Source organism: Polypterus senegalus, chromosome 6 (assembly GCF_016835505.1).
Source record: "Polypterus senegalus isolate Bchr_013 chromosome 6, ASM1683550v1, whole genome shotgun sequence".
NCBI classification, from domain to species: Eukaryota; Metazoa; Chordata; class Cladistia; order Polypteriformes; family Polypteridae; genus Polypterus; species Polypterus senegalus.
The window spans coordinates 176,637,097-176,652,924 of record NC_053159.1 but is presented as its reverse complement, the minus strand read 5'-3'; positions in this window follow the sequence as shown (position 1 = coordinate 176,652,924).

Below are 15,828 nucleotides of genomic sequence, written 5' to 3'. Positions count from 1 at the left end.
CAAGAAAGAAAGGCCATAGCCAAAAATAACAGGACCAAATGTAAAAAAAATGGAAGAGCGTTTTTAACTCTTTCAAGGCGGATGTCGACTTTTGTCAACAGGAGAGGTTGAGGACGATAGTTAAAAGTAAATGGTGATCAGACCTTCCATTTCGTGTTAGTTCGACTCTCTGTGCTAGAAGGAAAGTTAGCTTTGTTGAGTTGTCCGAGATTCCCTGCTCTTGCATGAGTAGCAGAGAGCAAACAACGACAAAAATGGCATTGACATCTAGCGAGACATCGAAGCGAAAGCACAAAGCAACATACTCCGTGGACGACTTTTTGCATATTATCTCTGAATTTGAATCTGACTTGTCGGACTCCGATTTTGATGCGAATGACCTGGAGATTGAGATTTAAACGAAAGTGAGGTACCGGCATCAGCTGATCGCGTGTAGCTGATGTGCCTACGGCAATGTTCACCTGGGAGGACCGCCACTTAGGATGACAAGATGTACAAACCACATTGCATTGCACTGCAGCCATGATTTCTGCTGCCACCCCTGCTTCATGAAGACAGCCTGGCAGCCAGCCTGCCATGCATTCCTGTCAGCTGTTGCGCCGCCCATGAGCGGCTCAAGCCACAAGAGATGGCAAACTGGAAACCATAGCTCACAACAACAGATATTTTATGTAAAACTAGCCAACCCGTGGCTTAGCATATGCCACATAATTATTTATTGATGTGTGAACACTCCCTGAAAGACACAGTTGTCCAAATGGGGAGGGTTTGAGGATACGAATGTCAGTGAATGAAAAGATGGAACTCTGGAGAGAGCAACATACAATTGTCCGTGACTGAAAACAGGTTTTGGCAGATACAGGCATATCTTTTTGAAAGTTTGGCCCTGTGCCTTATTAATTGTCATTGCAAACTCCAATCTAACAGGAAATTGTCTGCGTGTAATAGTAAAAGGCAAATTTGAATCTGATGGGGTCAGTGAAATCCGGGGAATAAGGACAGTTTGTGAGGTAGCAGATGTGATAGTCTTACACTCCAGTACATTGCGGTGAATGCTGGTAACAGAAAGTCTAGTGCCATTATAGAGACGGATCTCCTCAACCATGTGCAAATCCATTCAACACAAACATTTGTCTTCAGCCACGCTGATGTGATGTCACCTTCCCACTATCCACTTACTGAAAAACATTTACAAACGCATTTCACACCGGAATTTCAATGCAACATTTGCTCAAAAACCTTCACACTCCAGAAATATCTCAAAGCACATTTAAACACACACTCCACTGAACAAACGCATTCCACACAGGACTTTCAATGCATTATTTGTTCGAAAACGGTCCAGCTGCAGAGATACCTCAACGCACATTTAAAATCACACTCCACTGAACGAATTATGCAATGTGAACATTGCCAGCAATGCTTTAAAACAACTCGTGCTCTCAAGAAGCACTTACAAACTCATTCCAATTCCTTTCAGTGTCAACTCGCAAACCCCATGCACAGTCATCGTATTCAGTTTTACGCTGCTTTTCAAGGAGATACCGCCATTCCTGTCCAAGAACATAGCATTGGCCTAGCTACCGCAGTATGTACTTCTTGCAATGCTCTTCATTGGCCATCAGAGGAGTTGGCGGGGCTGGCCCCTTCGTGCGTATCTCATGGTATCCCATGGTCTTACAGTTGGCGGGCGGGGCTCTGTGAGTTGGCGGGCGGGGCTCTCTGTCTTGAGTGCGTCTTGTGTGCCCTTAGTGAATGGCGGGCGGTGCTCTGTCATGCATTCCCCATGACGCAGGAGGAGGGTTAGAGTGGGCGGTTGGGGCTCTGTCATGTGTACCCTATGGTCGTGTGACTTGGTCGATTATATATATAGAAAAGCAGCCGGAACCGAAAAGAACAATGAAAAGTCAACGTGGCTCAGAGGTTCATGTGGACTGTAGCAGAGACGAAAGTGACTGAGGCTGTGTTTGGTGAGTTGTTGCGTGCGGGTACATGAGCAGGCAGTGCACATGCCTTGAGAGCGACGGTGGATGCGGGAGGAGGGCTACAGTTGGCGGGAGGGGCTCTGTTGAGCGCATCCCACGGTCTTAGAGTTAGTGGGCGGGGCACTGTGAGTTGGTGGGCCTGGCCCTGTCGTGCGTATCCCATAGTATCCCATGGTCTTACAGTTGGTGGGCGGGGCTCTGTTAGAGTTGGCGGACGGGTCTCTGTGAGTTGGCAGGCGTGGCTCTCTGTCTTGTGTGCCCTTAGTGAATTATATATATAGACTAGCAAAATACCCGCGCATCACAGCGGAGAAGTAGTGTGTTAAAGAAGTTATGAAAAAGAAAAGGAAACATTTTAAAACAACGTAACATGATTGTCAATGTCATTGTTTTGTGAGTGTTATGAGTGTTGCTGTCATCAAGGATTTGATTATCATTATTTCTTTCAATCAGGTTCGTATTGCAAGGATGTGTTGTGTTCAAGTTACATTCCGTGTTTGTCAATCGTTGTAAAGATAACAGGTTTCATTCATCGATTCGTTTCTTACTGCATCAATAAACAGCTCGTCTTCCTCTTTATTTGAGACTTCACACACTGCATGCACGGGTTTTTTTTACACTGTCTTCCTTTAGCTGGACATTGACTTTTTCCACCGTGTGCTTTGTTTCCGCAGTAGCTGCACTTATGAATATGCTTGTATGCGTCACTCGCTTCATATTCTTTTACTGCCTTCTCAATTGTGTAATGCGTTTTTGTTCAGCGCTCTTTGGAGCTCTTGCTTTTTGTCTGCGTACTGCGTTCACAGTCAGTTCACGTGAGCCGCTCAGAGTACATGCATCGAAGGTTCTCAGCTGTGCTTGTGCTATGTCGTGCGACGTGCGATGTCCACGGCTTTATTTAATGTTAGCTAAGACCTGGCACTTAAAAGTTTCTCTCACAGTTTTGCTGAGTTTGTGCCAAACACCACCCTGACCATCTCATCTTCGTCTGCATAAGCACAGCCCTTCACCCATGAATATTTAGCGGCAGAGTGTTTCTATTGGATTGCCGCTGACAGACGGCCTTATATGGGCAGGCACTCAATTACGTGGGAGGTGTGATGATGAGGGACGCAACTCTGCCTCACACGGCGACCGAGCTGCAGGCTATGGCTGTATATATGTACATAAGTAGGTTCCAGTTATGACCGTTACACATAGAATTTCAAAATGAAACCTGCCTAACTTTTGTAAGTAAGCTGTAAGGAATGAGCCTCCCAAATTTCAGCCTTCTACCTACACGGGAAGTTGGAGAATTAGTGATGAGTCAGTGAGTGAGTGAGTGAGTGAGTCAGTGAGGGCTTTGTCTTTTATTAGTATAGATAATCAGCTCTCAAATAGTTAAGTCAACCGAAGACCATTGGAAAAGGAAAGGAACTCTAGGTTAACTTTTTAACTGTTGCATCGTTACTCAAAAATCAAGACCTCCAAGGACAAGCCCCTAACGTTGTTTATATCAGTCCTAATGAATGGCAGCAATTGTGATAAAAGAAAAAAATTGGTGGCCAAAATGCATCAAAAAATTAACAAACTAAACTGAGAATTCACAAATAAACAACCTAATCAAATTCTATGATCCCCCCCCCGACCAAAAAAAAAACAAAATAAGTGTCACATCTCAGAAATTGGTCCAGAAAAAAGATAGCGCAAAGTAAAAAAAATTAACTAATTTATAACAAACACAGGCTGGGGTTGTATGCTTTAGGTTTGCCATTTCTTGTTCTTGTTTATGATTTTGAAGTTTTTCTTAATAAAGCCTAACATTTCAAAGAACATTGTTTTTGTTACAATGGCCATATGTTTTTCATGGTTTCCCTCTCCCTTTTGTGAAGCTGTAGAGATTCCATCAGGCTCTTTTGGCTTCATTTCAGCCTGTGCAGGCCATGAAGCCTGCTCCTAGAGTTTGGGGCCATACTGATTCTTGATCGCAGGCCTACTGGAGCCTGGGGGTCTTGTTTTTTTGGAGGCATCGCCTCATTTGCAGTTTCATCAGCTGGGCAAACAGTAACTCTAGGCTCTTTGATTTTTCTCATTAACGCCGCTCTGTTTCATTCTCACTACTTCCTGTTCTACTTTAAGCAACATGGGCACAGATACACGCCTGGCTGTGTGAACAATTTATGATGTAGAATCAGGTCATTGTAATGGGTTTTATATTTAGAAGCCCTCCTTCTGTAGGGCAAGTGCTTTTGAGCTTATTAACTTTTATTTTGTCCTCATCTCATTACTGTTGAAACTTCACATCCTAAGAGACAGCTAACAGTTAAGCCTTTCACACAGCAAAAATGCATCTATAAAAACAAGAGAAGAAAAACTTTAAATGGAAGTAAATCTGCCAATGAGGTAAGTAAAATTTACTTGACGAGAATCATAAATACAACTTATTTGATATGTCAATAATTCTTAGAATAAGGAAAATAAAATTTAATTTCACAATATAAATACTTTTCACTTGCTTAGATTTCATTTCTTGCAGTGTAGGCTGTGATCATTGAAAAGACAAAGTTGCGTCCTGTAAATAAAATTAATAAATACAGACGTACAATCCAAACATACTAGGGCAGTTATTTATCATTCTAAGAAACAATTTTTAAACTCATTATGAACAGAACCTCAGCCAACCCAAGGAGGTGAATGGGAGCTGCGGTTACATCATCTAGAAAAGACTCTTCAAAGCACAATGATTTGACAAAACAATGAATATAACAATAAAACTGATTTTTTTTTGTAAATTAAACAATAGTTGAACAAATATGGTAACAATCAGACAGGTAGCAAACAGCAGATGACAAAGCCAGCAGCCATGCCGCCTGCACAAGCGTCTTTGAGCTCGGCCAGTACTTGGATGGGAGACCATCTAGGAAAAGCTTGAGTTGCTACTGGAAGAGGTTTTTGTGAGGCCAGCAGGTGGGGGGGGGCACTTACCCTGTGATCTAAATATGGATCCCAATGCCCCCAGTGCAGTGATGGGGATGCTGTGGTGTAAAAATGGCGCCATCCTTTGTATGAGACGTAAAACCGAAGTCCTGACTCTCCATGGTCGTAAAAGATCCCTGGGTATCTTTGTAAAGTGTAGGTTGTATCCTGATGTGCAGGCTAAATTGTCATTCTGGCCCCCTAATCATCCCCTGTCTCTCATTGGCTCTCTCAACACTTCACCATATAAGAGCTAATGTGTGGTGAGCATTCTGGTGCAAAAATGGCTGCCACTGCATCATCCAGGTGGATGCTACACATTGGTGGTGATTGAAGTGGCTCCCCACTCGACACTTAAAGTGCTTTGAGTAGTGATAAAAGTGCTATATAAATGTAAAGAATAATAATAATAATAATTAATAATAATAATCTGCGGTGGGCTGGCACCCTCCCCGAGGTTTGTTTCCTGCCTTGCACCCTGTGTTGGCTGGGATTGGCTCCAGCAGACCTCGGTGACCCTGTAGTTAGGATATAGTGGGTTTGATAATGGATGAATGGATGGATAATAATAATAATAATAATAATTATTATTATTATTATTACAGCACTGTGTTACAGCCAGGATGTGTCCCCTGGCTTATGTCTATTTTCCTATTTTCCTATTTATGTTAGGTAGAATGCCCAGAGGGGACTGGGCAGTCTCATGGTCTGGAATCCCAACAGATTTTATTTTTTTCTCCAGCCGTCTGGAGTTTTTTTCTGTTTTTTCTGTCCCCCCTGACCATTGGACCTTACTCTTATTCTAATGTTGACTTATTTTGTTTTCTTACTGTGTCTTTCATTTTTCTATTCTTTATTATGTAAAGCACTTTGAGCTACTGTTTGTATGAAAATGTGCTATATAAATAAATGTTGTTGTTGTATTTTGGTCATCAAGTATTATTTCTTATGTATTCATTGTAATTGTTTAATTTTTGTGAATATTGCTTTGCTTATTTATTGCCTATTATTTATGAATTGTATGTTTTTGTCTGTTTCCTTGTTTTCTGTTGTGTGAATTTTGAAAAACGTATTCTTAAAATTGGTATCTCCATATCATCCAACCTCTTCTCTCTCTCATTCTCTTCATTCATCAGCCTCTCAAAGTACTCTTTCCATCTGCTCAACACACTCTCCTCACTTGTGAGTATGTTTCCATCTTCATCCTTTATCACCCTAACCTGCTGCACATCTTTCCTAGCTCGGTCCCTCTGTCTAGCCCACGGTCCTTTTCTCCCTCCTTAGTGTCCAGCCTCTCATACAACTCATCATACGCCTTTTCTTTAGCCTTCGCCACCTCTCTCTTCACCTTGCGCCTTATCTCCTTGTACTCTTGTCTACTTTCTGCATCTCTCTGATTATCCCACTTGTTCTTTACCATCCTCTTCCTCTGTATACTCTCCTGTACTTCCCCATTCCACCACCAGGTTTCCTTTTCCTCCTTCCTCTATCCAGATGTCACACCAAGCACCCTTCTTGCTGTCATCCTTACTACATCTGCTGTAGTTGCCCAGCTGTCTGGTGACTCTTCACTACCACCCAGTGTCTGTCTCACCTCCTCCCTAAACTTAACCTTGCAGTCTTTCTTTTTCAAATTCCACTATTTGGCTCTGCCCTCCCTCTCTTCCTGTTCTTGATCTCCAGTGTCATCCTACAGACCACCATCCTATGCTGCTTAACTACACTTTCCCCTGCCACCACTTTGCAGTCTTTAATCTCCTTCAGACCAACTCTTCTGCGTAGGATGTAATCTACCTGTGTGCATCTTCCTTCACTATTGTACGTAACCCTATGTTCCTCCCTCTTCTTAAAATACTTATTCACCACAGCCATGTCCATCCTTCTGGAAAAATCCACTACCCTCTGACCTTCTTCATTCCTCTCCTTGACTCCATACCTACCCATCACCTCCTCATCTCCACTGTTCCTTCACCAACATGTCTATTGAAATCCTCTCCAATCACCACTTTCTATCCCTTGGGTACACTGCTCATCACTTCATCCAACTCACTCCAGAAATCTTCTTTCTCACCCATTGCACACCCAACTTGCGGGGCATATGCACTAACAACATTCATCACCATGTTCACCTTCAGTTTCCAGCTTCATTATCATTACTTTGTCTGACACTCTTTTCACCTCCAAAACACTCTTGACATACTGTTTCTTTAGAATAACCCCTACTAACCCCAACTAAATAGTAATACCCAACTACCCCAGCTAAACTAAATAATACAATTTATTTAAAAAATTAGGATAATAGAAGACATATATGTGCAAGATTATATGCATATACTTGTACAAGGGTAAATCAAAAAGTAAAGGCAATTTAAAAAATACGCGGTAACCTCAACGGACAGAAGCTGATACAATACGACACCTTCCCGATGGCTTATGGGTAGTTTGAACACACACAGTGCAGTGCTCTGCCATCAGTCTAGCTGAAGCCAAGGTCAAATGAACATGGGCGCTCCGCTGCGGGATGGCACCATTGTTGTACAATGAGATTTCTTCAGGCAGAGGGAGTGAAACCTGCTGAAATTCAGCAGAAGGAGTTTAAAATGTGACCCATGAGATCACATATATGATGATATTTTAGATATTTGATTCTTTACAGTGGTCCTAGCCCTCTAAGAGCCATTCTTAGAAATTTAAAAATGACAAATCTCAAGCCGGTGGGGTGTCGTTTTAGAGCATTTGAAGGTCACTGGTTGTGAATGTGATGTCATTTTGGAGTTTTGATCCTTTGCCGTGGATCTAGCCCTCGATGGCTGTCAATCAGAGGGTGAAAATGACAGATTTCTGTTACAATCGAGAATGTTTAGCTTTGAAACATTGAAACTGAAGCACATATTTTAATATTTCAAATATTTGATGCAGCTATTCAAGCTTATTACGTACGTTCTTCATCCTGATGAACACCCCGAATTAGGGCGGCCTGTGCTAATTCAGACTTTTTGTTAACTCCATTTTCTTTTATCTATTTATTCCATTTGACATGCAGAGTCAAAAAATATGCAACCACTCAGACAAATCAAAAGAGGCCACATATTTCATCCCAGAATATTATACCTGTGTAGATTTGCTCCTGCGCAAACATTTGTACACAATAATGAATTACAAATTCCTACTTTTGCTGTGTTTTATTTTCCTTTCCTGTGTCTGGAGCCCAACACGATACTAACCGAGTGTTGGTCTGCTGGCCGCGCCAGATGTTCACTTTTAATCAACAGCACTGAATGTCTAATTGTGTAAAATGCAGGCCTGGCTGTAAATTAGCATGTACCAAACTGGTTAGCTTTCCACAGAAGCAGAATCGTGTTCCACAGAATTAATTTCTGGAATAGACAATTGATTACTAAAAAAGAAAAAAAAAATCCATCTCTTTTATTACTCTGGTATTGGATAAGGCGTTCTTGTAACAAGAGGCCCCTTGACTTCATTTTCAGCAGCATCCGTCTGGGGAATTGAAACATGGCTGATAGGAAGTACATGTCAAAGGCAATTGAGTGCAGCATTCTAGTTAGGACATGACACACATCTGGAATTCATCTTTGTGAATGAAAATCATTGTTCAAATGAAAAGCACTGAAACTCAGGAGGTTTTAAACTAAATAGTATTCGCGGCTTAAACTTCAACATGACCTCTGAAAATTACAGCAAGAATTATGCACCAGAAACACCGAAACACGAATGGCATGACACTATGAAGCTTCCCTTTGCTAAATGCCTGTCTCTCTTTCTTTTTTTTTTTTTTATATACTAACTTTAGATACAGATTAAACAGATCCACATGGCCTTCCTGGACTTGGGGAAAGCATTCAATGGGATCCCGTAATGCCTTATTTGGTGGTCCCTCAGAATCCACCATGTTCCCAAAACCAACATCCACTGGATCCAACATCGTCTGTGACAGTTTCACAATGCCGTTCTGGCATAACGTCTCCATTTGCTGTTCAAGTTGGTGTTGGTCAAGGATCGTCTCTCTCGGCTTTGCATTTTATATTGCTAAATGCCAGTCTCTCCTTCTTTTACTACACAGTACCTTTTACATATGCATATACAACATCTACATATTAAACAGATCCACATGGACTTCCTGGACTTGAAGGAAGCATTCAAGGGAGGCCCGCAATACCTTATTTGGCAGCCCCTCAGAGTCCACCGTGCCCCTGAAGCCTACATTCGCTAGATCCAACTCTTCTGTAACAACGTCATGCCTCTCCATTCGCTATTTAATTTGACATTAGTCAAGGATCGGCTCTCTCAGCTTTGCTTTTCATATCATGTGTGGAAATGGCCATGATGGACATCCAGACCTCGAGTCCGTGAACACTACTCTACGCTGACGTTATCCTGCTTATGAAAGAACTGCAATGTAAATTCAAGTGCAATGCACAGCAGTGGAAGACACGACTAGAAGAAAATACCCTGCGACTCCACATTAAGAAGACAGAATTCATGGAATATGGACAACAAACGGGTGGCACTGTTTGCATTGATGGCTAGGCCCTCAACAGGGTCACCCAGTTCAAGTACCTGGGCTCACCAGTCTGCTCCAATGGTGACTCCATCCGCGATGCCATAACGTGATGTCCTAACCCTCAGCCATGGGCACCAACTTCCTTCAGGACGTTGAACTGTCATCCCCATGGTGGTCCAGGGCAAGAAAGATAGTCTTTTCAAAAGTGAAGCACAAACGTATTACATACAAAAAATTAAAGCATCCAAAGAACAAAAGTTCATTCAATAAATAATCCTTTGTAAAGTCGTGTCCTTAAAATCCACATCCTCAGGAATGCAAAATAATCCAATAAACAAATAAATACTTCAAAATCTCCAACAGTCTATCACGATGTATTCCCTTTTTTCCTCTCTAGGACATCATCACCATTCCTCCATGTGTAACTCACCACATCCTGATCTGACAACCCTGCTGGTGCCCACAGACCCAAAGTGTCACTTCAGTTGGTTACCGCCAGTGTTGTACACTGTTGTTCACACCTCACAAGACCTCAGTTAACACAGATTCAAATGAATAAATTCACCATTTCAATTTTGAACAAGTTCACGCTCAGTTCATTTTGTATTTTTTAAGGAGTTAGAATAAATGAGTTTACTTTTTTCAATTTTGCATGCTTTATATTAGGCTATTACAGTGTTCTTGAATAAAATATAATAATTATGAAAACTTCTTTTATTTAAATTAGGAGGCTCCGCCCCTGCTCACTTCACTCGCCCACCCCCGGGTTTGGTTAACCGGATATACAATTTAAAGAGATTGTTATTTTCATGGGAATTGTTACATACTGTACTCTTTCAAGTCTATGTTGCATCGCTTCTCCGTGATCATAAATATACACCTGACCGAACTGTGATTTCTTTGAAATTAAACTTGTCATAGCTTTAATTGCTGCGGGACCACAGATACTCATATTGTATGGTCAATTATGTAAGAATTTCCATTTGTTTGTGCTAATGCGATCTTTATTATCTTTTTTTTGATACTTTCAAATTTTCCTACTTTCATATTCTTTAACTTGCTCTGCATGTGTGTTGCGCCAACTTTTTTGAATGTCTTTATAAAGTCTTTTATTTCTGACCCCAATTGGACCTACAAGGTTTTCAATCCCATTTGGTCTGGGCTGATTATTACTTTCCTTATTTTCTGAATTTGCACATAGATTATTATTGTTCTTTTGTGCATTCTTTGTTGCCTTCTTTTCTCTCCAATGCTTTTGTATCTCTTTTTGACTCTGTGCTGCTCTTTCTTCTTCACTTAGTCGATAATGTGCCATCAAGAATGTATAACATTTTCAAGAGCTGGGAGCACCTGAAGTGTGTCTGCCAAAAGCATTCCAACAACTGAGAGGTCAGATGTCCGTGAACTTGTTTTAAATTGTTTGTATGTAGGGCGTGACGTGCAAAAGTCACCGTCTCACGGGTCTTGCTTCCAAAGGTTGTAAAGTCTAGTCTCGCGGGACGTCAAAGTGTCTTTCTGAGAAGATCACGCCTCGACCCAAGATTTTTTTATTATAATAGAGAGATATACTTTATTGAGTTATATCCGGCTTCAACATAACATCCATCCATCGTAATAGAGATATACTTTATTGAGTTATATCCGGCTTCAACATAACATCCATCCATCGTAATAGAGAGATATACTTTATTGAGTTATATCCGGCTTCAACATAACATCCATCCATCCATTTACCAACCCGCTGAATCCGAACATAGGGTCACGGGGGTCTGCTGGAGCCAATCCCAGCCAACACAGGGCACAAGACAGGAATCCAATCCCAGGCAGGGTGCCAACCCACCGCAGACAACATAACCTTATAACCATATATGCTAAAATCCTCCCGGTCAAAAAAGAAATTAAATGATGGAAGCATACAAATAAATTACCACTCTATTTCCAACTGTGTGACACAAATGGTGACTGTGGAACCAGCATGTAGGCGAACTAACCGATTACACTGCCGGTCAAAATTCACGTCGCATATTGCATTGCCAATGGGGAAAAATATAAGGTGGCCTCGCAAAGAACAGCGTTTTCCTAAAAGCAAAAGCAGAGCTTCACCACGTGCTCATGTCAGCGGGGGAGCAGCTTAAGCACAAGCAGGCGGACACATATGGGGGCCTATTTTATTTTAGGTCATTCTTTCCTGAATACAAATAAATGGCAAAAAATTTGTATGAAATAAATATTTGTAAAAATCCACTCTTTGTGCTTATCTGAATACCAAATTCAGATTTGACTCTACCCTGACATCGCAGGGTAAGGCAAAACGTTTAATCTGAAACCAGATCCAGAATGTCACATAAAACTGAACTCGCTCACGTTCAAGCCCTTCACTTATGTTACGTTAAGTTCACTGCTCTTAGAAAAACAAGCTTGTTCAATGAACGTGCTCTTTTGAATTAGCTCATGCACAACACTGGTTACCACAGCTCACCAGGATGCCTTGCCATCTAACCAGATGCCACCATGCTTTGGATTCTCCTATCTGTGTATTGTTCCTGTGGCCTTTTGTGGATGTCCTTAGGTTGGCTTAACACTCAATGAGACACTTTGAATCCAGAATGGTCAATAACGTACCCTCGATATCCATGGAAGCCTTGACGAGTGCATTGTCGCTCCTGTCTCTTCAAAGGTGTTCAACCTGTGTGATCATCAAGCTGATTTTAGTGCCAATCCTGACTGCCTGCCTTCACTCCTGCAGCACCAGCTCCTCCATGATACTGCCCTTTCATAATTTTAGTTCAATCTCCGATCCCTTGTATCTTACTGTTCTTACCGTTCTCATTCTTCTCTGATCTCGCACTTCAGCGTCCCTTTAAACTATTGTGGGATGCAGGTGTGGCAATGATGTCTCCAACACTAATGAGGGAATGGGTCATTCTCACACACCAATTTCAACATCTGAGTCCTGAGCTGAACTTATGCTGTACCCAAAAACTCGAGCATACTGGCTATTTAATCATTTAAAATGCACATGCCACAGACCCGCTATATCAGATCTTAGCAGACACGAATATTTCCTTGCTCTGGAACATCCACACAAGCCATCAGTTCTGCACCCTTTCCATAGCTTAACAGTGCCGATGCTGATTGTCCTGTCCTTTCAATACAATACAATACAGTTTATTTTTTGTATAGCCCAAAATCACACAGGAAGTGCCGCAATGGGCTTTAACAGGCCCTGCGTCTTGACAGCCCCCCAGCCTTGACTCTCTGAGAAGACAAGGAAAAACTCCCAATAAAAACCTTGTAGGGAAAGATGGAAGAAACCTCGGGAAAGGCAGTTCAAAGAGAGACCCCTTTCCACGTAGGTTGGGCGTGCAGTGGGTGTCAAAAGTAGGGGGTCAATACAATACAATACACAGAACAGAACAAATACTCAATACAGCATAATAATAAAAATTTTAGAAGTACGAAGCAGAATTTAACAGTAGATGATATCACATAATAAGATTTGGATATTTTTAGAGTCCTGGAGACCTCGGCCATCAAGCTGCCTCCCCCATTTGGCTACTCCACGGCTGAAACAGTGCTGGGCCAGCCAATCCGATGAAAGGACCCCTCTTTCCCATGATTCCTGCGATCCTCCATCAGGGATGACTTTACCATAGGCAGGCCAAACAACTTGGCAGCTGGGCCATGGCACCAAGTGCCACATTTGAGTACCGAGAAGAGAAACAGAACAGGTAATACTATCATGTTACTTATGTTTTAGTGCTAATGACTAACCACAGAGATGCAGTATGTACAGTAAATCAGCAGCTCTAGTCAGGGTGTGCTAAACTGAAATAGTGAGTCTTCAGCCGGGATTTAAAGGCTGAGACCGAAGGGGCATCTCTTATAGAAGCAGGCAGACCACTCCACAGTTTAGTTTCACACCATGATAGTCGTCAAGCCAGACATCTAACAAGCGGTCACTACTTGTGTCTTCCTCTTTCTTGTTCTCTCTGTACCACTACCGACTCCCGACCATTTAGCATTCACCAGACCTTCTTCTGATCTCATGGCCAACCCAACTGATCCCTGTAAATTACACTGCTTCTCTGCGATTAACTAATTACAAGCGATCGCATGAGTTCACGTGAGAGATGCTTATTGGTGTTTAAGCCATTGGGCTTTGCTTGAATCCTTTTAAAATCAATAACAAAATAATTCAGTAAAATGTCCCCAAAAGTGACCCAAAAGTCAATGCCACGTAGGTGAATTGGTGCCAAGTCACTGGAGAGCTACGGGACCAGAGGATACTGATGTACTTTATGGTGAAAATCTACAAAACTGTCATCTGCCCAGTCGCCTTGTATAGAACGTAATGTTACCCTGCAAACACAAAGAGTGAACAAGCCGTCCATACCATGGAGATGAAAATGATCTGCTGGATGTTTGACTTAACAAGGCTGGGACACACTTGTGAATAACGATGGAGAATCATGAGAATGGCCTGTGTGAAGCTCGTCTTCGATGGTACACGCTCATGATTTGCAGTGACAACCTAACGGTGGCAAAGACGGCCATTTGCCTTAGTCAGAGGGGAAAACAGCAATGAGGGCAGCCTAAAAAACAATGGCTGGACTATCTGAATGTAGACATGTGGCAAATAGACCCGGAAGATACCCTCCATTGAGACAGGTTGAGACTGGCGTGTCGAAAAGCAGACTCAGTGCCAATGTCGGATAAGTGCTATGAAAATGAAGACCCTTCGTAGACTCATCTGTGTAATTGCCTCTTGCACAGTACAGCATTCACTCCCAATGGAAGTTTTCATGTTTCATTTTTATACAACATTTGAATCACGGGAGATTTAATTTGGCCTTTGTGACACTGATCAGCACAAAAAAACCCTTTAATGTCAAAGTGAAAACAGATTTCGGCAAAGTTTTCTAGATTAATCACTATAAAAAACACAAAATAAGTGATTGCGTAAGACCCAAACCAGGTGTCGGAAACTGGGAGTCTCAAAAGCACATAAGTCGCCTCTAGGAGGGATTACTGTCAAAACCCTGACTAGAAACAAAAGAAGCCTTGAAGAACCTTTATGAAATTAACTACAAAAATGCTCTGTAGCACCAGAAGTTCCTAGAGCACAAAAGGAATTGCCGGAGAAGGTAAGGCAATCCACTGCAAACACAGTCCTAATAAAGAAATCCTGAGGCAAAGTGGAAAACAGAGCACAGGTTCACAAAATCCAGGAAAGTACAAAAGCAAAATGGCACAGCAAAACACAAGTAACACTCCACTCCCTGGCACATTTGAAATGACCTACCAGGAATTATGGGAGGTCCTCGAATTTATAGGGTGGAGGGCAATTCCTAGTGGTGATTGGCAGGTGGCTCCGCCTCTTGGGGAACCACCTCTAAAACACATGGTACATAACACAGACTACATAGAAATACAGACAATACCACACAGAAGCAATGGGCATTAAATGCGTAAATGAACTAATCCAAAATGAACAAGAGAGACATTAAACATGAACATGAAAGAGAGGCTCTGGCTGAGATATGACAGTAGGGGTCTTCATATCAAATCAGCACTGCTGCAAACCCAACATGGTCATTGTACCTTTCAGCTGTTTGTGTCACAGGAAACATCAGCCAAAATTAGAAATACAAGCAGGTCACAATGTGTGAATACTCTAACGTTGCACTCTTTACACTCTTCATGCCACTCTACTCCAAAGAAGGCTTTTACTCCTGCACTTTTATGTGGTGGTCTTGGCCCACCTTCTTTTGTCATCCCAGAGCTTTGGTAAAGAGCACTCACCTCACTCGCCTCTCCGGACTCTGTCAATTCATTTTTTTTTTTTTTTACCGTGTCCTGTTCGGCTGTGAAGCAATCAGAATTGATGTCTGAATGCTGGCGACTAGCCTTACGGTTTTTCTCTCAGGTGGAGCTTTACAGCTTCTGCTGACGTCACGCCTGATACAAAACTTTATTAAAAATATTTTCAGATGTTTTTAAGATTCGAACCGGACACGGAGACAAAAGTGAAAGAAAAAGAAGAGAGAGAAGGAAGAGATGGAGGTAAAGGGGGAAGGGGGGGTTTCGTATAGAATAAACAATAAATGAACCAGAGTCCGCTTCTAGACCTGCAGAAAGAGAGGGGGAACCACAAGACAAAAAACATTGCTGCATCAGCTACATGAAGATATATAAAAGTAAAAATGTTTGCTGACAATCATACAGTAATTATTACTAAGGCATTTAGGGCCACCACAACCTTAGATCATGTGCTGAAGATGTCCAAGTCATACTTATGAAAGCACCATGTGAGCACCTGTGTGCGTACGCACGCTTGTATGTGTAAGGTTTCTCTATAGGAGC